Source organism: Sinocyclocheilus anshuiensis, unplaced genomic scaffold, assembly GCF_001515605.1.
Source record: "Sinocyclocheilus anshuiensis isolate Anshui unplaced genomic scaffold, SAMN03320099.WGS_v1.1 scaffold1832, whole genome shotgun sequence".
NCBI classification, from domain to species: domain Eukaryota; kingdom Metazoa; phylum Chordata; class Actinopteri; order Cypriniformes; family Cyprinidae; genus Sinocyclocheilus; species Sinocyclocheilus anshuiensis.
In genome coordinates, this window is record NW_015555884.1 from 257,727 (window position 1) to 282,758 (window position 25,032).

The window sequence follows — 25,032 nt, forward strand, 5'->3', positions numbered from 1 at the left end:
CAAGCAAGTGGTTGTACTGCAAGTCACGTAACTCTCACAGTGGGACGGACAACATAAAGATCAAGGCTAGTTACCAAGCTCATGCATTGTAAGTATTGCTTCATTTCAGTAATTCATAGTTTCTCATGCACCCAATAAAGGCCTCCAAGTTTAATTTTCCAGCATGTCGTCCACTCATGTTTTCTCTTGCCTCAGGCACAACCATCTCCCTGCCCTCAGGTGGAGGATTAGTCTTGGTGGCATCCAGCTCGCCCTTGGTTTCCTATGCGTGTGCCTTGCCTCTTTCAAGCCTGTCCCTCTGCAAGCTGTTCCTGGACCCTGGCACTGCCCTCTGTTTTGCCCCCCACCATGTTCATTTATCTCCATACACTCCTGTGACAGCCTCGGGTCTTAAGCTGGCGCTGCGGGCGACGCTTCGCCTGTCCAAATCCACTCCGGTCCTCCCATCTGTTTGGCTCTGGACCGCAGGCATCTGCTGAAGGCTATTGTTGGGAACCGTCATATGCTGGGCCAAAAGGGCCCCAAGAGAGTCGTCCCGTGTATATGTCTGAGGGTGTGTTCAACAGTGTGCGATTGTGTATGTTTGCTTGTGGCACGAGCTCAGAGGAGCGGCGGCAGGTCTTGGCCCCAGTCAGGGTCTTTGTTCTGGAGCGGTCCGGAAGCAGGCGTGCTGTGAAACCCCACGCTGCCCTGGCGGAGCGGACGGAATGCCCTCCTGCAGCACGGACTTGACACTGGGTCAACATGCAGCCCATCTCCAAAAGGCACCGGGCGTATCTCGGAAGGAGGCCATCACTGATGAAGTCCGTCCGCTGCTGCCAGACTTCAGGAATTGTTTACCCTGCTGCTTGTGGTGTCTTATTGATTGCATGCTTCATGAGACTTGATCTGCAGATGACACGGTGAGCTGCTGAGATGTGCAAGAATAGAAAAATCGCTCACAAATGTCCAGAATGAGGATGACTTCTATACTGTTGTGGATGAAATTACCTTTTAAAAATCCCTTTAAATCAAAATTGGAGTTTCGGGGCAATGTCTGATAACGTTAAGATGCTCCTGAATCGTACAAATTTACAAAAATAAAATGGACAGTCTTTCACTTCCAGAAAATTAAACCAAAAATACTGATGCAACCTATCTGGTTTATGACTGACAATCCAAATGAAATCCATAAAGAAAGAAACTGGTGTTCGTCAAACCATTTTGGTTATGGTTTATAAGATATAAATAAATAATAAAATATAAATGAACAAACAAAAAATATTTAGTAGTCAATATTAATTCTACATGCTTGTTTCCTCTATTTTTATATTTAAAGTACAATGTAATGTAATGTTCACTTATGTAATACTCGCTGATAAAGTATATCTTTAAAAACAGTTATTAACTAATAATTAAATAACTAAATTAACTAATAATTAAATAACACTGTTAAATGTAATCTTTAGAAAAAATAAAAATGTATATACATTTTTTATATTGCACATTATGCTGCGAATGCCTAAACTCACCTGTAGCACAAATGTATTGACTACAGAGCTTTATTGTTTTATTATTTGTTATTTTAAAATAAAATAAAATAAAAACAGCCATTTATCAGTAAAACTAATACAAGAAACTGGTAACAACTTAACAATAACCTTATTGTTACATGTTACCAGTTTCATGTAATTATTTTACTAATAAATGGCTAATATTCATTAACATTATTAATGCATTAGCTAACTTGGATGAAGAAATATTAATAAATACTGTAAAAAAAAATCTATTGCTCATAGTTTATGTTGCTTAATAAAAAATACAAGTCTTCATTGTTTGCTCATTTAAGTTTGTTCAAAGTGCATTAACTTAACAGAACGATTAAAAAAATAATAATTCCAGGGATGCAAAACATTCAAAATTAAAATTTAACAAACATTTTCAAAACATAAAAATTAATTGCGATTAATTGCATTCAAAATAAAAGTTTGTTTACATACTATATGTGTGTACTGTGTATATTTATTATGTGTTCATTTCAATATAAAATTTTCGGCTTAACAAAAACAGACAGATTTATATCAGTGCATCTCTAATACACACCCTACAAGTATGCAATCCATTTGGTGACCTTTGTATTATCATAATCAGTCAACTTCGATAGCATCACATGCTGAGCAGGCTGTACAGGAGATCACATAGCTTGCCTAGCAGGGTGGTTAATGTAAAGATCAAGGCAACCAAACCCAATGAGCAGCAAACACACACACAATCACACCTGGATTCACCCATTTCCCACTGTTGCACTTCAGCGGATCATGGTCAGAGATCTCTTTAGCCCATTTAGTTCACTCTATTCCCTGCTACGCCTTCTGCCACTGCACATTAACATTTCATCAGGTAATTATATCCAGCAAACAGCCCAAAACATCACGTGCCATTACACTGTTAATGACAATGCGGAGAGCGAGCAACAGAACGGGAAAGCCAGAGGAAGTAAGTCGTTTGACAACAATAAGAGCAATAACAATGACGATAGAGAAGAATATGAAATTCCTCCAGCTTATCGTCTTTCTCAGGATGTGTATTCTGTCTCTTTGCCTTTCATATATTTTTCCAGCCGTCTCTTATATTCCAGTTTTTCCAGTGTTTGGAAGCGTTGTATAATTGAAAATGTTAGTTCCCATGTCATGAAAGATTAATGTATGAAGGATGCATAATTAAGCAGTTTAATTTCAGGCTTTCCGAAGCATTACTCATTCTTTTCACTTTCATTCTCTCTCTCTTTCCATCCCTTTCCTCTTTTCAGCCCCACACCCCATTTTTGTAGGCTTGAAGATAATCAGAAGAGACAAGTGGCTTTCATCTGAGCAATGGAATGATCTGAGAAGGGAGTTGTCTAGTGGGTTAAAACAAATAATCTCAAGTGTATTTGAGAAGGAGGATTGTACTGTATGTGTGACCATTGAAGTGTATGAAGGTAATTTCAGAAAAAAGTAAACAAAATCTCAAAATCTTAGAAGACTGCAGCACAATGCGTTTCGCAAGCCTGCTGAATCTATAACAGCACAATAGCAAAAGTGAAATACATGTTCGTGTATTTAAAAAAAAAAAAAAAAGGTTCCAAATTGTGCATTTTGTGGTGATAGAAGGACTAGTTTCACCATAGAATATTTCTGAAAAGAACCATTTTTCTTAGTGTGAAGAGCATTTTAATCATCTTAAGAACCTTCTTTCACTAAAAAGAACCTTTTGTGCAATGGAAAGTCTCCATGGATGTTTAAGGTTCTTTGTGAAACCATCAATGCCAATAAGTGTAAGGTGAACTCTAAAGTTTTTGAGGTTAAAATAGGCCTACTTCTAACCCAGTTTAATATGCAAAACGATAACCATGAATAAACCATGTGTAGGTTGATTCCTGCATTAACATGGACTATTTGGCTTTTTAGACCATTTCTCTGCTTGTTTGAGAACCGCCAACCCTTTGACAAAACAACATTGGCTCAAAAGATGAAGCAAGTTTGAGGTAAGACTGCTTTTCAGAATTGTAATGCTAGAAGAGGAACATCAGTTTATTTTTAAAAATCAACATAAAAAATCATTCATAGTCCATTTACTTTTGTTACATGACATATTTCTATGTGAAAGAAGACAAACAAGAAACAAAATGGACTTGATTTTATTCATGTAGAATTAATTTAATTTTGAAAAGTGGGCTTTCTGTTCTAGAACAGACACAGACTTCAATGTAAATTTGCTAAAATAGCAACAAAAAAAAAAAAAGCCTAAATAGCTTTTATTTTCAGTCTAAGAGATCAAAAATGTTTTTAGAGGCGAAGCAAGATTTTATATTTTGATTAAGATTAAGCTGACAGATATGCTTCTTCTTGGAATTGCATGCACTAATGAATTATGCATAAGAAGACCAAAATTTTTAATAATAGAGTAAAAAGGGACACTTTGTATTTTACGTTGACTTTTAAAGGATGTCCGATGAATAAAAACATCTACCACTTCACTCTCTAAATCAATCTTTGACTGTACTCCTGCATGAGAAACTCTTTTTTGCACATCTTTGTACCAGTTGCAGTTTGTTTGAGGTTCACTAGCTTACCCGAAATGCTAAGTTGTGGTAAAACATTTTTAACAGTCGTCTCAGCAAAGCAGACTCGACTACACTCAGCATTCTGTCTCCTTGAACTGCTTTTCAGATCCAAACGCGAGACACACTCGTCTCTCAATTGCTACAGTAGAGAATTCTAAAGCTATGATGCAAAATAAAACCCTCAAAACACAGCGCCTATCAAAAAACCAATTAGCATGAAAAATTCACACATAACAAAAGGACGCTGCATTTCAAAATAGAGTTCATAAGCAAAAAATCATTTCCATCCTCAGGGTTACAGAATGTATACTCCAACATTAATGTGGCATAATTCATGGGCACTATTATTTGTAAACAGCCAGTATGAGGCACAGCCTTTCCAAAGAACGCCTAAATGCAGAATATCCTACAAAGGACAAATGACATTACATTTGTCTGTAGGGTGCAGGTCGGAACAAGTCTAATCTTAATTCAGGAGCCTGGAGCTCGGTCGCCCTCCCCATCTAGTGCAGTCTCTTACACACACACACACACACACACACACACACACACACACACACACACACACACACAGAGAGAGAGAGAACTCACACACACACAGAGAGAGAGAGAGAGAGAAAACACACACACACACACACACACACACACACACACACACACTGCACAAGCCCAACAGAAAAGGTAAGAGTGCTCACTTACTCCACAACCAGGGTTGATTGCCCAGCAGACGCATCACATATTGGTGTAAATCATTAATTTATGTTACTGGATGAGCTACTCTATAAAAGCACAACAATGGAAACATATAATTAACAGCTACTATGGCGGAGAAAAAAGAGAGAGAGAGATGAGCCGACGGGGACTGAATTGCTAAGTAGCTTTATATAACACCAGTTACCATTTAGATCCATGTTTTCATAATCTGATTAAACATATACGCCACAGATGATTTTGGAAAAGTGTTTCATGGCGACCAGAATATAGGAGTGTTCAGAAAGTGTAAAACACTCCTAAACTCTGATAGCTACAGTACGGCTATGAGTCCACATTAGCCTGATTAGCGTTCCTGCGGCTAAATTTGATGCTAGTAACAGCAATGTACATTGAAAATACATATCCTGAATCCACTGTAAGTCACTTTGGATAAAAGTGTCTGTAAATTACTATATGCACATGAAAACATGATAAAGGCACTGCTATGTTTTACAGGAGGAAGCAAAGATAAGTAGCAACAAAAAATACCTAGAAAAATATATTTGAAGCCACAGTCTTCAGCAGAAGCTGAGTTTAGATTGAGTCATTTTCACAAGTTCACTAGCAGGGTACAAAACAACAAAATTTGTTAAACAATCACCCTCCTGTCGGTTTCCCACAGCAGCGGTTCTGCTCTGGTTACAGACATTACAATTGTCATAAACTGGATTTTTACATTTTATGAAGAACATTTGAGTGGTGAGTGTTGCACCCTGGTCCACAAAAGTTCATTCCTATTTTCTATAAATTTCTTTGAATTAATTTCAATCTTGTTCTAACATTGAAATTAAAATTACAACTTGTATCCTGTTTGCTACATTAAAATAAAAAATAAAAAATCTCAATTCAAATGAGAATTCCACACAAATCTGGCTGCTGACAATATTATTGTCTGCCAGTTGAAAGAGAACCACACGTTTGTGCAAAACACCCAATAAGCTGCACAATTTGAGAGCAAGTTACATGCTGAAGTGTAATACTTAGGTTAAAGGTGTGCAAGCATTACTAACAAAAATAATAATAATAATAATTAATTGAACTGCTCAAAAGCTGTTGTACAAGAGATGCCTTTGAGCTGTGCAATCATCACGTGGGTGATTTGGTTCTTTTTACAGAATTTTGCATTTGGCATCTGGCTTTAGCATCAATGCATTTTAATACTTCACCTGGCAAAAAAACATGTACACTCTGAACTCCCAAATTGGAGAACTGGAATACCGTGGGACGCAGACACTATGTCTGGATTGGGAATGAATGTGTCTTGCAATTCCTCTACCCTGGGAGAAGAAACACAGACGTAGTGTTGCCACTGTGGCATACGAAAAAGGTTTTTATCCAACAATAATTAGAACCCAAAGGAGAAAAATGAGAAACTGAGATACTGAGAGAATAAAAGCACAAGGAAGCTTCTTTGGAAAGTAAATAACTTAAAACGCACAATAGATCTTTAATGAAGATTCTAAATATCTTAAAGATTATGATGTTTTCCAGTCTACAAATCTTCAATCAGCCTAGAAGACCGATTCAATCAGATGTGTGTATCCTGTTTGCTACATTAAAATCAAAAATAAAAAATCTCAATTCAAATGAGAATTCCACACAAATCTGGCTGCTGACAATATTATTGTCTGCCAGCTGAAAGAGAACCACACGTTTGTGCAAAACACCCAATAAGCTGCACAATTTGAGAGCAAGTTACATGCTGAAGTGTAATACTTAGGTTAAAGGTGTGCAAGCATTACTAACAAAAATAATAATAATAATAATTAATTGAACTGCTCAAAAGCTGTTGTACAAGAGATGCCTTTGAGCTGTGCAATCATCACGTGGGTGATTTGGTTCTTTTTACAGAATTTTGCATTTGGCATCTGGCTTTAGCATCAATGCATTTTAATACTTCACCTGGCAAAAAAACATGTACACTCTGAACTCCCAAATTGGAGAACTGGAATACCGTGGGACGCAGACACTATGTCTGGATTGGGAATGAATGTGTCTTGCAATTCCTCTACCCTGGGAGAAGAAACACAGACGTAGTGTTGCCACTGTGGCATACGAAAAAGGTTTTTATCCAACAATAATTAGAACCCAAAGGAGAAAAATGAGAAACTGAGATACTGAGAGAATAAAAGCACAAGGAAGCTTCTTTGGAAAGTAAATAACTTAAAACGCACAATAGATCTTTAATGAAGATTCTAAATATCTTAAAGATTATGATGTTTTCCAGTCTACAAATCTTCAATCAGCCTAGAAGACCGATTCAATCAGATGTGTCTTCTAATACTATTAATAACAATAATCCACCCTATCAAAGTGGAGATTGACTGTCACGCCGACATCACAAGAATCAAATGCATCTTAAACATGATTATCAGTGCAAGATATAAGCTCGGGAACACTCATAAAACTCTCATTTGGCCTACTTCCTGTTAGATAGTTTAGCATAGTCAATCATACCACACAATAATATTCTATGTAGGGACCTACTTGATTCAAATTAGGCTTTCCTTAAGGCAACTTCGCTAACATGTAATTAAGGTCAGCATTATGCACACTGAGACTGGTTTCTCCACTAATTATCACCGTTGGATGTCACAGGCTTTCCCACATACACCCACACCCATGAAAATCTCATGCTATACTATTAATCCCATCAGCTAACATGCCTTGACATCCTACTGATTTAAACTATGTTTTTTTCACATCTAAGAACAAATCAGCAGGAGGCACGCTACGTAAATAAGGTATTAATCTCTAATGTGAAAATTTAGATTGCACCACACATCGGCAACCTTGGAGTTGCACCTCTTCTTAACAAGACTCTAAACATGTTACAAATTCTCAAGCAGCCCATCTCGATCGAGAACTTCTGAACTAAGGCTCCAAAGAGGATGTCCCGTATGACCTCTCTGTCTCCGGCAGGTGTACGCAACCTCTGCAGCATCCACAATCCAGGCTCTTCTGTAAGTGGGTCAACATGAATGCTGCAGGATGCAGGTTGTATATACATTCCTATGCGTGACAACATATGGCGCTTGTGGCATAAATATTAATAATAATAAAATGCTAAAACAGATTTTCTCTTTTTCTTGGTGTGAAGGGCTAAATGGAGATTGGGTCTCTGCAATTTTTCTGTCCTCTAGCAATTAACTCGTTGATGGGGGAGGATGCCGGATTCTTGTAGAAAATGAGGGAGATAAGAGACCCAAGCCCCAGTGTCAGCTTTAGCTCCTCTGCCCCGATGCTGGCCGCAGGCTCGAGAAGATAGCAGAAGCTCTCTAAGTTTCCCCGAGCTTAGCTAGAGAAAGCGCATGGTGAAGATTCACAGATAATACAAGCTGCCAATCACACGGCAAGGGAGGATGAAGATGTGGGAATCTTAAGAAACGAAAACCACGAGGGGGACATCATGTGAAGGTTAGAGACAAGGCTAGACAGAAAGAAATTCAGAGTCAGGTGAAGCTAAGACAGACAATGAGAATAAAAAAATCTAAGCTGAGCAACAGCAGATGCGTCTTTGGCTAGACTGTTAGGTTGTTTAGGAATTTCAGATTTGAGCTTTGAGCAGCTAGGTCAGTATATATTTTTAACGTTTGAATGTATTTAGTAGTGGTGCTTTCCAAAGCACTTTTATTCGCCCAAACTCAAAAATCCCACAGTGAAGAAGACTACCTACCTACGGACAAGAAACTTGGAAAAGAGACTTGGGTTATGGGGTATTTTGAATAAAACAATAAGCAACCACCGACAAGACCCTTGGAGAACACCTTACATGCATAGCAATGCCCTGGAGACCATGCAGAAGCATAATTGCATTGTAGCAGCAAATTGTGCACAGGTAAACACACTAAATAAATCCATGTCAATCCTCAAAATCACATTTAATTTATATTAGCCATACTTCACTGATGGTTCTTGGACATGTTTGCCACTGTCCTCGCAATTCAATAAAAGTGAGGATTCGCTGCCCATGGCACACGTTTCAAACAGGGGCGCATTGATCTGTCTAAATCCTTTCTCAGCTCACCTCTCCTTCCCACAACACTCCGTGAAGGATGATACCTTCAAACCACACACACACACACACAAAAAAGATCTGCAGAAAACGGTTTTGTTCTTCAATAAAACAAGCGCTCGATTGGAACCAATCCAGGCTGACCCCTGAGAGACCAAGGAGAATTGTGATCTTTCTTTTTTTCATACCGAAAGCCAACTTGAGATAAGCAGTGCTCTTTCACTGGTGTACCTGACCAACACGGTCTGGGTTTTTTTCTCTCTGGAGCCCTCCGTAGCCAATTTCACTGCAACAGGAGGCTAAGAAGATAAAGCTAACCGGCAGCCTGCTCTAATCTGGAGTCTCTGTGTTTCAGCTTCGTGCATAGCTGACGTGAAGGGAGCCTGCACTTTCAAGGACTTGACAGATAAACCTGACTGTGAGATAAAGATCAAGAGCCGTGATACCCAAGATATGATAGCAGAGGGGACAGGGACAGGGACGCCATTCCCACCAAACCCATCCGTCTCCCCTCACCCTCTGCCCCGAGGGCTCTAGCAGGTTGTCACGAGAGAAGGCGGCAGTAAGGGTGCATGTGAAAGCAAACACCAAAGAAGGTGAGAGAGGGAAAAGAAGCATTTTCTTCTTTCTGGTTGAAGCAGTCCCATAGAGCTCCCCAGTGCAGACTAACACACATGCCGCTTCCTTTTTTTCTTGGCGCACTTAAACATGCACAGCATAGCTTTGAATTACAGTGGGTACGGAAAGTATTCAGACCCCCTTCAATTTTTCACTCTTTGTTATATTGCAGCCATTTGCTAAAGTCATTTAAGTTAATTTTTTTTCCTCATTAATGTACACACAGCACCCCATATTGACAGAAAAACACAGAATCGTTGACATTTTTGCAGATTTATTAAAAAAGAAAAACTGAAATATCACATGGTCCTAAGTATTCAGACCCTTTGCTCAGTATTTAGTAGAAGCACCCTTTTGATCTAATACAGCCATGAGTCTTTTTGGGAAGGGGGTCTGAATACTTTCCGTACCCACTGTATTTACCACCAGGTATCCTTTCCTACAGCTCGGAGCTACTGCCAAGGCTTTTATGATGCACTTTTTTTGGAAAAGGGGGTAGGGAAGAGAAAGAAACATGTCACTGTTTTTCTTGTTAGCATTGAACTAAGTACGCATCTCCCACCATGTATGCCGCGACTTTAATCATGCGCGTAACACCGCATGCTGTTTGATGAAATCATCTCCCTTCAACCTTAGACATGTGACTCCTGCATTGTTTGGCTACCTGTAAATCAGTGGCTCAGGTACTGAGGGCTGGTTTTATGCCGCAATCAACTGGAAATGGCTGGCGCTACATTAATGAGATTGTCCGAATACAAATATCCAAATGTATAATGTTCGTTCTCGGCTCAAGTAACAAACCCAGGCTGCAACTATCCTGCAAGCCATCCTGCAGAGAGAGGCACATTAAAAGCTATATATCTGGATATCTCAGGGATATTAGAAGGCGGGTTGGCAGGAGATTATCTGGTTTATCTGTTAGCCTGCTTTATATCTGAGGAACATCACGAAGACGGATTTTATTACAGAAAGTGCCTCGCTAGACCGCAAACTATTACACAAGATCGTGCTGACCAATTTGCTTTCACACTTCACCGAGTGCACGAGGTCTGGCCGCAAGCCGTACGTTTTCATCAGCGGATGCTCTAACCGCCGATTCCAAGTCGGTTGACGTGTACCATCAATAACAAGGCGCCGTCAATGAGGCAAGACTAGACAAAGACATCACTTGTGATCGGTCCATATTTCATGAGATTCATTACCCAGGACGCTGCGCAAATGCGCTAATTGCTTGTTGCCTCATTGCAAATTCACTTTGATAACGGAAAGATGTTGTCTCTATTAATGAAGTGTTGTTCAGTGCATTATTCAGACTATGTATCCCTGCAATGAAACTTGGCCCCCTCTCAAAACACCCTGCTTGGTAATTGCCGTGCAAATGGGCACATCGGCGCTTTCTGCTTTGCACAATGCCAGTCAGCAGCTAGTCGTGCACAATCGAGACTCTGGCTGCCCATCAAAATGTGCCAGGCCATTTCAGACCAGGCGCTCCTGAGTGGAGTTACACCTCTCCAGAGCTGGGCTTTATAAGAACTGACAGGCTCCTCTGGCTTTTCACGGCACCTCGGAGACCCTGATTTCCCGTGTAAGTGTGCACAGCCAGCAGGTTCAGTGATTTTGCACAAACCATGCAGAGGAAGGTGCACCCTCCTCATTTCCCGTTCATCGGCAGGTATTTACTATGAGCCAACTTTAGCGAGAGCTTGACTTCTCAAGATTGCTACTGCTGCAAAATGAAATGCAGGACAAGTGTGTGCATTAACAGGTCCTGTTTACACCTAGAACTGTATTAACATTTGTCTGTAATTTTTTCCTGTATGTATGAATATTTATAAAAATCCTCCTCTTTGAGAATGTTTCACTTTGTAGAGTAACTAAACGCAGTATATTTTGGCTGAATTCACAGATTCAGGCCTTTTTTATTTTTTTGCCATTTTTGCTTTTATTGTAACAGGACAGTATTAGACCGGAAGCGAAGTGGGAGAGGGGGGACAGGATTAGGAAAGATCCATGAGCTGGGACTCGAACTCGGGACGCCCAAAGCGCAATGGCATTATATGTCGGCATACTGCTCACAAGGATATTGGCGCGACAGATTTGGGCTAATTTTTTGCAATTCTGTGACTAAAAAGTGGCCTGAATTTACCTGAACTCATACATACTACGTGTTACAAATACTTACAGTAGGTTTGCTGTTGATCAAAGAGGATGCTAGTTATTTAATATTGTCAAGTTATTTAGAGGCCATGCATCACTGTTATGTTTCTCAAGGGAAAGGCTACATACTGTAACTTGGTTTGTCAAAACTTTTAACAAGAAAATAAAATCCAGATCTCATGAAAACCAGACAGAAAAATAATAATGCATTACCTCTGGGGGCTTCCATATGTTTGGAAACAAACTTGAACTTCTATGAACTATGAAGCCATCCTTGTCTTGTGTATTAATTAGCTCTAAATATTTCTGTGCAATATTTCTCACAGCTTCAGCATATTGAAAATCAATGGGCATGTGGATAGACTCCAGATGAATGCTGTCCATTCATTCAGCTCTAATTCAAGAAACATATTTTTTTTTTAGTCTGCCTTCTGCAGAATTGTTTATTCTGTACAACACCAGAAGTGCAGTTTAGAAGAAACATCAGCCTCAGGTGATCTAATCACAAGTGCACAGTGCAAAATACGTAATTGGGGTCCAAAATGATAGGAACTCAGTTAATTAGAGAACATGCATGGCCATCTATCTTGACTGATCACTTTTAATCGGATCACCTGACCCTGAGGTTGCATCTTGTTGCATCATTAACTGTGAATACAATTTAATTAGGCCTTATTTTACATGCAGAATCAACATTTTTACAGGTGATACTAAAGGGGTGTTCACAATTACAGTGATTTGCATCGACAAAGTGATCTCAAATCTCTTTTCAGTGAGAGATTTCTTATGACACATGTGACAGAGACCAATGGTGATGCAACAGAGCTCAACTTTATGCAAATGAGCAGCAATGTGATACAGTGACTACCAATGACACAGCAGTGTGAATGTGAATACTAAAAGAAGAAAAACGTTAAATATTACAGAATTGTCTTGCAGGAAATGTTTAAGCAATTCTGTGCAAAACATTTCTCTTTATCTATATATTTTCTTTCCTCAGGATCTCAATCTCAGGATAGTTTGTTCATTAAAAAAATTCTTCGAAACAAAGTTTCTCAAAGCATTTCATGCTTTACTAGACAGAGAATTATGAGACAAACCATCACCGCAACCATCAGATTCTGAGATTTTAATTGAAATGCGGGATGCGTCGCTCCTCTGGGGTCAACCTGCCAGGAGGTGTTTTTATTTATTTTGCCTGCAGTTGTACACAGCTGTAACATCTCGAGGAAGAACTTGCCGAGTTGTATGTTCTTATCGAAACAAGGACTTCACCGTACCAGATTTTTAAACAAGATTTCATCCTCAGCTCTATGGATTAGGAACCGAAAAGGATCCTGCTGTCACATTTTATCTTTGTAGCATAGTTATGAAGCTGAGATGGAAGCCAGGCTCATACAAGTTTGACGTGTAATCTCACATCGCTGCCATAGGTAAAAAAAAAAAAATGCATATAAATAGCAATAGGGGTATGTGAAAAGCTCAAAGGGAACATACTGCAGCACTTTTGATCTTACTTACACAGATAAACATTGTGTCACATGACTGGTAAATGTGCTCGTTATTTCACAGGTAAATACTGTATAATTAATAAAATAGTTAAAGGCTTAGTCACCTAGCATCTTTGTAAATATTGTATTGTAATTGAATGTCACTGGCAAGAGAGTCTAGTTTGCATTAATCAGCTATTTACAAATGCTGAGTCAATTCGGTATATTCATATACTTTGTAGCAGTTAAATTTACTATACTGCATAAAATAAGTCTTCAATGATTTCATTTCTGACATGACCTAATTGTTCATATACTGATTTTCTTGCCATCTCAACATAATTTTACATTTCTATTTTTAATATTCATAATCAAAAAGTCAAATATGGCTAAAAAAATAAAACAAAGGAAAAAATAAAAAAGAAAACTTAAAGAGCAACTTTTTTTACAATGCAAACAATCTAACAGTTAAACCACGGCACTCTGTCAGCAGGATAATTCAAGCAATCAACTACTATAACTGCTGCCACGTGCAGTAAAATTTACTTTATATTGCATGTGATTTTTGTTGCATATGCTTTCTTCCCAGTTATTGGACATTAGAACAGACACAAAAAAAAACAATTTTCCACCACATTCTGAAAATCAAAGAACCAACAAATCAAAGACTTCCCTATCTTGTTAAATGTATTATTCATTTAAATTCGGTTTTGAATGCCTTTTTAATGAGGCATCGGGTGCAGCTTGTAATTTGTACAAAGTACATTTTTGCACAGAACAAATACAAAAGTGACAATAAAGAACATCTGGACCTGATGGCATCTAACTGCATTTCTAAATAATGAATAACTACATTAACTCATTTCCACTCATAGTGCCATGGGGGGAAAAAAAATGATGCATGACTTGCTGACCCTTTGCATTGATACATTATACATAATCTGGGAGTCAAATTGTTTTCCATAGCTCAAAGCACATGACAAAGACAAACGCATTTTCAAAGAGGACAATGAAACCGGTGCAGACCAGTGCATGACAGATGGAGGAAATGTGAAGGAAACTTGTCTCATTCCAATAACCAATAACCAATCTACATTTTGAGAGATTCTGCATGCTTCAAATGAGAAAACAATCTCATTCAACAAACACTAGCTTACTATGAACAGCCTGCTATATATAGCCTCAGTCTCAATGTATTTAATGTTTTAGTTTATAATGTCACAGAGGAAAGCTGACCTGTGAAAACATGCTACACTCTTAAAAATAAAGGTGCTTCAAAATGTTCTTCAAGCGATGCCATAGAATAACCATTTTTGGTTCCAGAAAGAACCATTCAGTCAAAGGTTCTTTAAAGAACCATTTCTTTCTTACCTTTTTATAATTTGAAGAACCTTCTTTCGCCACAAAGAACCTTTTGTGAAACCGAAAGGTTCTTCAGATGTTAAAGGTTCTTTATGGAACCATTTAGACCAAAAGGTTCTTCTATGGCATCGTGAAGCACCTTTATTTTTAAGAGTGTAGGTTTAATTTCACACTCTCATTTGCAGTGTGCCTCAGTAATCATTTAAATGCAGATCACATGAAAGCATATCACGCTGAAATTGCTTTGAGTGAACTAACCTGTGCTGTCTTTAAAAACGCTTCTGAGCGGGAAAGCACTAAAACAGCAACTCAGCGCCGCTTGAATTAATGAGGCTAATGTGTGGGAATATTTTCTGAGCGCTATCTGAAGACGCGTGCGTCCTGCAGACTAGGTGGGGTGTTTCGAGGGGACCTGAGAGTTGTAATTGCCTCTGTCTGAGCCTCCAAAACCGCTGCTGACATTAGACACTGCTCATTTCAAAGAGCGCGTCAGATGCAATGCCTCCTTCAAACGGAAACCACGTCATTTCATCCACATCGTTTGAAAACTCGCCACACGCGGGTGTCAGGAGTATGCAGCTCTCGCTTAAAAAGGTTTGTAACTACAGAGCTGAGGGAACAATGACAACTGAGAATTATAAACATAACTGGAAGCCATGTTATTAATTACTCTGTGAATTTGGTGTGTTTTTCTTTGATTCATGCGAGCAAAGTCACAAATACCAGAACAAAAATGCAAGTATATGAGGCAGTGTTATGACAAGCATGTGTAATGCTTGACATGATGTCTTGCTATAATGATTCTGCAATCTCACAACACAATCACACTCCCATAATCCACTGACAACAATGCTGTAAACACTGCCACATGCTTCTCTTGTATACAGTATATTATATGATTGCTCAATAATCCACAAGTGACAATGTGTGGTCAGCTAACTAATCACAAAACAGACATCAACAGTGTGACCAGGACCCCAATTCAAAGCAAAAGCTTGGCTGAAAGAGACTACAGGATGATACCAGACATATGAAACTAGCACAGATGTGTAAGAAATCAGTTAAGATGGTCAATTATATAGTTTATCATCACCATCCAATAACATATAAGTGCAGAATGCTGCCATTGGCCAATCAGAATCAAATATTTCAGAGTTTACTAATGAAATATAATGCTAATATTAAGTACTCCACTGGGGGTGAGTACAGTATAAAATCAGACAATTTGTAAAATACATAAATGGTCATATTATTATAAACTGATATCATTATTGCAATATTATATCGGTCATGTAAGTTGAAAAAATAAAAGGGAAAAAAAAGGAAAATAATTATTCAAATCTGTTCCATTTACAGTAGTCAACATTTGAAGAGGATCAAAAAAAGTTCAAAGTTGTTCTAAGACAAGAATGAGTATTGTTTTGGTTTTAGGACAACTTTGATGAAAGGTTTTGATCCACTTCAAATGTTGACTAGTGTAGTATGATAATTAATGTGGCTTAATTGTTAATTATCAATATCAGATAATTATATCCAAAAAGTACAGTACAGTTCAGCAGTGTTGTTGTTATTGACTAAAAAACTACAACTTTTTGATTAAAAAATAACACTAAACAATAGTTAAAAATAATTATAAATATTAGATAAACGTTGACTTAAAAGAAACATGGAAACAGAAATTAAACAAACTGAAGTACTGAAATTACTGAAACATTTCAAACTAAACAGATTACTAAATAGATTTTAAAAAGACAAAAATGCATTATATATAATAGCATATAAATAATATTAATCACTACAGATTTTTATGTAAGATAGTAAGACATTACTTTACATTACTCAGGCATTTCATCTCCATACTGACAAATAGATAATGGTGTTTCAGTTTTATCATGATCATTCTCAATTTCTCAAATGTATCTATGCATGTAATGACTCCTAAAAGCAATGACCAAGAATTTACTAAAGCAAAACTGTGCAAACAAAACCATGATACAAGCTGAATCATGATAAACCAGAAAGAGTGCCCGCTGATAATACTAATAAAATAATGCAATAATATATATTATAAACAAAGAAACACTAACCACACAAACACAATTAAATGTAGTTCAAGGCTCCTTTTCCCTCACTTAAAAAAGTGCTTCAGGTGACACACAACAGGTGAAAAGCCCCCAACAACTGTGAACAAGAAACTCATTCTGGGTTAAACTGCTCCGGGTGAGGAAGGGAGAAAGAGAGCGTGCGAGGGGGGTATGATCTGTGACATTTAAGGTACTGTGAAGGTGAGCTGCTGTGGGCGCCTGCTATGAGTGACAGGTGATAAATACAATGGTCAGCCCGCAGCTCTGCCTCACACGCTAATCGTATGGAAACCTTTCACGCCGTGTCCCACCTGCCACCAAAACCCCTCACCTCCGTCTGCCCTGAAACCACCCTCCCCCTCTACTCTCTCGAAAATTACACTTTCCCCTTTAATTACCCTATTTAACTGACAGAAAACAGGAAGTAAAGAAATATATAAATACAAAGTACTATTTCAAGTAGCATAAAACAAATATACTCTCATTCACCTTCTGCAGTGCGTTTAAACAGATCCCGGGGCCACTTTTTGTGTTGTTCCTTTCTCCATTGGTCATTTGTATGTATCCAAAGCACAAAAGGAAGTGCCAACAAACAAGACATCCATCACCTTGACAGACAAAACAAATTACACACTGAAGAGAACCTTAATGTGTCACCCAGGCTAATAGTGTCAAGGCCGGCTGCCGGTGAACCTGCGCTCTCTCCCCTGCGTCCGTTCATCCGCTCGGGCTGCTTTTAGACGTGAGGCTAACCACAAGACACCGCTGTGAGCACAGAAATCTAAAGCACTTCAAAAAACACTGTTGTTACATCAACACTCTTTTTGTTTTTGTGAGTTTTTTTCTGAACCGTTTCATATTCAGACATTTCACTGAGTTTATGGAGGTTGTTTCTTCACAGCTTCAAAGCGAGATAATACTAAAAGGATGTCTTTCATCATTTCGCTGAGCTCAAGCTCAGTTTGATGATGACAGTCCGTGAACTTTATGCAATATGTGACCTGCTCCATCATTTTGAGCCGTTTGACCCAAAAACACACTGAGTTGCATGCACTGAATGAACAAGGAAAGTCTATCTAATGGTACAACTATTGTGCTTCTACTCCAAATCGTTATATTATCAAGATATAAGCATCTACATGAAGTATAATTGAATTCGTTAACTTCAGATATTTTACTGTTTTTATGTACAGTATTACTGAAAATGGTGGCTGTCATAAAAATTTGCTTCTCAGAAAATGGTCTCTAATGATTCTAAACAACTTTCTGAGAGAATCGGGACTTTTATTCAAATATATGTTTAATATAACATACAAGATCAAATTAAGATATCAGTAGTAAAAATGCAAGGAATTTCTAATATAATGCATATATACTGAACAACATCCCTGTTGAAAAAACCAGCATATGCTGGTTAGGTATGTTTTGAAGCTGGTCCTTTGCTGGTTTATGCTGGAGCAAAGAACCAGCATAAACCAGCAAAGGACCAGCTTAAACCAGCATCCCAGCAACAAGTCTTTGTTGCTGAACTCAACAAAGACTTGGTTGAGTTCAGCAAGTAAAATATATCCATGATCTATAAGCATTTGGCTAAACAACCAAGTCTGCAGAGTGGATGGATGGATACAGAGGGTTTTGTAAAGCCAAAAGTATAATTACATGCCTTCGGCTTTGGTGACTATGCGTGGCGCTGGTGACAGCTACCAGGGCTGCAAAAAGGCAGGAAGGATTACCGTCACCCAGCCTCTAGTCACCTCAGCGGGGGTCACCTTGAATGCAGCCTTACAATTTTACCAGTCATTAAACAGCAAATCCAGTCTCTACGCACACCTTCCTCATCATCGCTCAAAACTGACAAGGCCGTCACATTAGAACTGCAGCATCTCCCTCTAGACGAGCAGAGACACGGGTTGAGGCGTCTTTGCGGCTAAGCTAAACTGTGTTTGACATAATAACGTTGTGTACTCAGACTGTACTCCCTGCCAAACAGATTAGGGCTCTGAGACTCAAAACAAGCCCTTGGAATTAGCATTTATTCAAATCAACATGATGAAATTGACATTTCAAGTTCAGCGTCTTCATTGTCCCCTTGTTTTTTTTTTTTTTTCATTTAGCCAGCTTGTACTCTCCACAACCAGCATCTGGTGACATAGTCAAAGGTATGTGTTGATGTCGCTTACTTAATATTCTTCGTGTTCAATATCTGAAGCGCCGAGCCTTACATATTCAGCAATTGGGAGATATTTTTCAGGCCAGACAAAGCGCCCATGATAAATTGGACAATAAACACTCTAATCTAATATGGCAGACGTGCGCAGGAGGCTAATGGGCTGCTGAATATGAGCTTAGTGTACGCAGGGATGCCTCCTGAAGCGGGCCAGCAAAGGATTAGCACAGCTCGCAGTTAGCACCATTACGCCCAGGCTTTTATTCCACAGAACTGGTGTCTTTTGTCCCGAGTTTAGTTTTTTAAGTGGGCGCAGTATGAACAGGAAATTGGTAACAGGAACTGATATGCAGGCGGTATTGAACAGTCAAATCATAGGATGAGCAACACTGAGATCTAATAGCTATATTTAGACCACTGCTTTGGACTATTTTTACAGGCAGATAATTAAAATCAAGGACCACGGATGAAGACAAAAACTTGTCAAACACATGAAAAGAATTTTCTGAAGGATTCAGCCTTTACTGTGCCACATCAATGCCATTTACATCCCTAACGCCTGAAGCTGTTCAGCAGGTATTTCAAGTTCAAAGTATTTCAAGTATATTCGTAAACTTCTGAGAATGTTTTTAAGTTTGTCGAGATGTGCACTGACTTTAACAGCACAGTCTCCTGGAATATGAGTATCATGTGGGTGTTATTTAATATTCGACATCCTGGTTATACAATTTCTTAGGGCATTTTTTTTCTTCTTTTACATGAAATTCATTAGCCTGGTGCAGCAGCTCCCCGGAGCGCTCGAAAGCTTTCAACAAAATACATTTTGATTACACAAAGCCCAAAATAATCGCTTTAGAACCAGAAGCGAATCTTGCTTTTAGCTGGAAAAAAAGTTTCATGCCCTTCAAGTCCATCTTTCTTTATTTGAGAACAATGAATTATGAAACGTGCCAATGAGAAATGCCCAAACAGAATGATACTTCATATATGTATTTTTTTAATTTGAGCCAATTTAATTCAAGGCTGCAGCTTTGCATGAATTCAGTCCTAACTTGCCAAACTCCTGTAAGAAGAAATTATAAATCTCCTTAAAAGCAGTGTAAGATAATATAACCTATTACATATTAATGATAATAAGTAATCTTCATATATCAATGTGACCACTGATAGCCTGAAGTTATTTTATCATTATAGTCTATTAGTGCATAAATTAAGGTCTTAAGGGTTAATGAAGAGTGAATACGTTTTGTTAATAATGCAGAAATATCATACAGCAGATAGGACGATCCCTGGTTCATGACATTGAGATAAAACAGGATTTATCTTCGTATTTTCTGCAAAAATGGGATCTTAACACAATAGGGTATGAAATGAACACCCACCAAGTGCCAAATGAGAGTCAGGATGGAAAATAAAAATTTGCCGGTTGTCTTATGCAAAATATTTAATTAAATATGAAATCGTTGCAATGATAGTCTTGCTGATGCAAACGATGTGGTTAGCTGAAATCAAAAAGACATTGAATCGGCCTACAACAGAAAACATCTATTGCGATTCTAGTGCATCTCACTTTTACCTCAATGAAAAATGTACAGTCATGAGTGAATAAAAAAAATATGGTGCCTACAGATATTTCACTATAGAACTATGTTTCAACATATTAAGCAATGAAAATGAAAATGTGGAACAACACTACGCATCTTCATGTTTCAGTATCACAAATATTTAAGGGGAAAAAAACAGCTACATTTTAAAAAGTAGTTTTTGTCAGTGTTTTTGCATATATAGAGTTTCATTACTAGAAAAAAAAAAAAAGTTAATTTTGGACCTTGTCACACAAAGAGGTACCTTTTTTGGCTACATTTTTAAATTCAAGCTCTTTTTTTGCATGTTTACGTTGATATAGAACAGCGACACTAGATTCCCATCTTCCAAGACTGCAACTCAGGGACACTGTCATACGTTAAGCCACTTAAACTTTCCTTTCCTGAAGAATGTACAAATTTAGTGTCACTTCCACTTCTGAAAGCTCAGCAGAGAGTGCTCTACTCCCACAAACCACAGGGAATCGCCCTTTAGCTGTCCTGTCCACGCTACATTCCCGGCTTGATGCGTACTGATCTCTCCCGGTCCAATTTCTCTCTTTATTCTGGGCCAGGACTGTTCAGCGTTCCACAATTGCTTCCTAAATGTTATTGGATGAGACAGAGACACGAAGCATTTGGAGGAAGAACAGGCCTCGCCAGCTGCGATAACAATGTATAATTTAATCCAAGACTGTGTACCGACCCTCTGTAGACCTTCAGCCACTCCTCCTTGACTCTTTGCATTATTCAAGCTAATGGTGACCCTGAAATAGAAAAACAGCTTCTTATCTCTTAAAAGTTTTATGGCGCTGAGCTCTCAGAGAGTGGGAGGCAGGCACACGATGCAAAGACGGAGCATGAGGAACCGAGTAAGTGACATGTTTGCTCTAATGCAAACTGAAGGATGTTTTTGGCCTAGAGAACGTCAGCCTCCAGCAGAAGAATCCCATTGGATGAAAAAGTGAGATAATTCCTTGAGGGATCTTCTCGCTGGTCTCGGTCCAAGCTGAGCTGGTGATGTTTAAGACTAATGACATGATTTGGGTTGTGACATCATTTGAGGAACAAGGAGGAGGGTCATCGGACACTGTTTATCCTGTAGGGGGGTTTTAAACAGGATCATGGAGCAGCGATGAAGTTCTGAAGCCAAATCTTAGATGCATCAAAATAATGACAACTTCCACTGCTCTTGACTATAATGCTAAGACGCACTCAAAAATAACTCACAGCGAAAATAAAACAAAGATATTTAAAGAGGTCATGAGAAGGGTTTAAATAACTCTAAAGTCAGCTGACATGCACCGCATAATCTTTTTAGGAGCAAAAAGTGAAACTAAAGCACTTGTTACCAAAAACAGCATCTCAGATCTGCAATCCCGCAAAGAGAGAAATAACACTTTATTAGATGGCCAACTTGACCATCTGTGGGTACATTGAAAAGTCCATTGGGTTCATTGTGATACTGCTCATAACTAAATATATATGTACTGTACATTGAAAAGTCCATTAGGTTCATTGTGATACTGCTCATGACTAAATATATATGTACTTGCATATACTTTTCTTAAGTTAAATATATATAAACATCCAATGCCAGTCAAAAAGGTTTGATTGATCTCTCCTCAGCAAGCCACACAATTTAAGATATCATTCATGTCCACTTGCTTGACTTGGCAAGCACCACTAATTAAAAAATGAGTATGCATGTCCAAACTTTTGATTGATATAAACCCTTTTGGACTAATGTTAGTGTGTCTTTGACTCAAGAAAAAGCAAGAGAGAGAAAGAGAAGGAGAATGGAAATGAACAGAAGACAGAGGTGAGAGGGTCTTAGGCCGTAAAAATCTACGTCCTCCCATCCATCAGCCTCTGCTGTCATCTCTGCAGCATAAAATCCCCCATAAAACACTGTTACTGTTGGGAACGCTCCCCACAGCAATTAGACAGCAGCTTCATTAGAGAGAGTGTGACGGAAATGGCAGTATTCAGAGGAAGGGGCAGCGCGGGGCAGATGTGCTCTGATCATAGAGTCCAATCTGGACAAATATTTCTTCCCTTCTGTCCATCAAGACCCGAAATAGAATATAACATGGTGTTTTTAATGATGAAATACGTCCAGAATGAATAATAGCTATATGTGCCAGTTAAAGTTCAGTCAGCAGATCAGATCTCTCACGAACACACACTATGAAAATCTCCATGTTAAATTGAATACTTGGCATCAATATTTGGTCAATGCTGGTGAATAATCAACTAAAAGTAGTGCAACATTCATCAGAAGCATGACAATAGCACTTGTAGCTTCTTGAGTTGCAAGCTAGATGTTTAGCAATTAGCTGTGTAGCATGACAAATTGCTACAGCTATTTTTATTGCCACTCTATGTTGCTCAAATAGATTTACAGCCAAAGAAACAGAGTCAACAAGCAAACAAAATCCTCTGAATAAAAGTTGTGAAACAAAATGATCAGTCTCAAAGAAATACAAATTAAATATTGCGTACTAAATGTCAATGTAGTTAACTATGTGTTAGCAACTAGTTGTTTAACAACTTAAAACAGAATAGTTAAATAAAAGGCAATGCCTCCTTACATGGTGTCGGTTTAGTTTGCTACTTTTTTAGCAACTAGTTTCAAAAGAGTAGCTTGACTATAGTTTTACCTTTAATACAGGAGTATTTAGCTGCTTGCCAAAGCACTGTAGCTTCAAAATAACTTTTGGAGTGGTGCAGTGCACATGCTGTAGATATGTTGGAGCCTAGGTGTTTACACTAGTAGTGTAGGTTTGAATCTGGCTAACGTGTCCCGATTCCATCCCCACTCGCTTCACAATAATTTAATGCAATCTCCACCGTATCTAATAAAAAAGCAGCAAAAGCCAAATGCAAAAAAGATTGAATACTTGGCAAAAACTGTGATAAGCTGAAAATTGCACCCAAATCTGTCACCCAAAGCTTCAAAAAAAGAATACTGTTCATTTTAGTGATAAATTTCCCTTCTTTTGAGGTGTGTCTGCGTTGAGCATGTACATGTGAGCATATCAGCACCCCATAGACCACCACACTTCAGCTCCCCGGAGAGACATTATTACTAGTTATGAAAGCAGCGGTCTGGTTGGGGGCGCTCTGTCGAGATGTTGCGACATTGACAGTGAGGGGAGAGAATAATTGAATGTGCCATTGTTGCGCGGCACTCTGCAAGTGCTCTGTGCGGCAGACTGTCCAGAGGAACAGAGAAATTATTATTCTCCCGTGCACAGTTGGTATCACTTGTCTCGCAGGCACATAATGGTGAGTGTTGAGACATCAGTGAAGCACAGGCCCGCGAGAGAGCCTGAAATCCATTTTCACACGAGCAGCAAGTTGTGAGAATTGTTAATTGCTTCTCCGATTCTAGCCGCTCTGAAAATCTGGCCACCCAGGACCCCAGGACTCCCAAGTCGGAAAGGATCGCGAATTGGGATCCATAAGCGAGACATTGCTTTTCCTCATTAGTCTCCAGGCAGCAGTAGTGACTTGCATGAAGGTGCTCCTTGGTCACAAGCAGACGGAGGCCTGAAGAGAGAATTACTCTTCTGAGCTTTGGGTTTATGTTAATTTTCATGGACTAGTTTCACCACGAAGCCAGACAGCCAAGTGCATTAGAATTCAGTACACTTCTGATGGTGTGTCTCAACGTCTCCTCACAGTGGGCAGACTACAGGTCCTCATGCGGTCCAGGGTTTGCCATATGGAGGGAGTGCATTTCAGGAGTTCAGTGACCTGAACAATAGGAAAGGGAAAAAATATCTGGTGGAGAAAGCAGCGGTGGATATTTCCAGGCTGAGTTTGAAGGGAATGCTGGGTTATGGAGTGAAACAGATGGAGGGTGACATTGAGTGGGTTCGGTTTGCCCTCTAAATGCCATGCCCCTCAGGTGGCCCAGGAGAATAAACCTCTATTAGGACGGAGAGATTGACTGGCACATTCAAATTTTGTGAGGGCATAGCTGCGCAAGAGTGTGTGTTTATGTCAGGGAGAGAACGAGAGATGGCGCATGAGGTCCGACTTGGCCCCTGAGAATTCCCCACTATCAGGAAGTCCATGGTGACAGTCACATTTAAATACATTGGGAGACAACATGCTTGAATTTAATTTCAGATAACCTGGGAGACCACGGAAGCAAAACAGAAAAGCACAGACTTTAAGTGCAAGAGTGCTAACTGGGGCCAGGGCTACAAGGTGCTCTCCATTCAGCCCTTTCAAAAGCACTAACAAAAAGTAAAAATATTTAATGTGCTGTACTCACACACAAAATGTGATGCACAATGACATATTAGGGCTGCACGATATTGGAAAAAAACTCACATTGCGATATTTAGTTTTTCTGCGATATATATTGCGATATGGAAAAGAAAAAGAAAAAAAAAATCACCAGATGACTTGAATAGCTCTATTTGGAAAAAAAAAAATCAATGATTGGGGTGATTTTGTAGGTGAGTAAATCAGCATAGAAAATTAAATTACAAGCATAGATAAATATAATAGAACAAAGATACAAATGAAATGAACAGTGATTTACTTTTTTTCAGGTAAGTCTAACAGTATTCAGGTACAGAAATTGAATAATCAAATGTAAAATAACACTGCAAAGTCTTCACTGTATAAATTAAAGCTAATAAATCTGTGTTAAAGGTACAAAATTGTCTCACACATCCATTTTCTTTCTCAATTGTCTGC

The 25,032-nt window shown here is 38.7% G+C and overlaps 1 long non-coding RNA gene across 3 annotated transcripts in view; it reads right to left on the reverse strand.

Annotated features, from left to right (window-relative positions):
• Window positions 1-512: 512 nt before the first annotated feature.
• Window positions 513-25,032, reverse strand: part of LOC107675877 (uncharacterized) — a 32,567-nt gene continuing 8,047 nt past the window's right edge. The window contains exons 1-4 of one of the 3 annotated variants that reach the window (XR_001632646.1): window positions 6,004-6,090; window positions 5,327-5,398; window positions 991-1,056; window positions 513-910 (exon numbers count right to left, since the gene is read on the reverse strand). This is a non-coding gene — a long non-coding RNA (uncharacterized LOC107675877). Of the gene's footprint in view, window positions 911-990; window positions 1,057-2,082; window positions 2,154-5,326; window positions 5,399-6,003; window positions 6,091-25,032 lie in introns of those variants that run through there. The other 2 variants (XR_001632648.1, XR_001632647.1) reach the window with 2 other exon arrangements.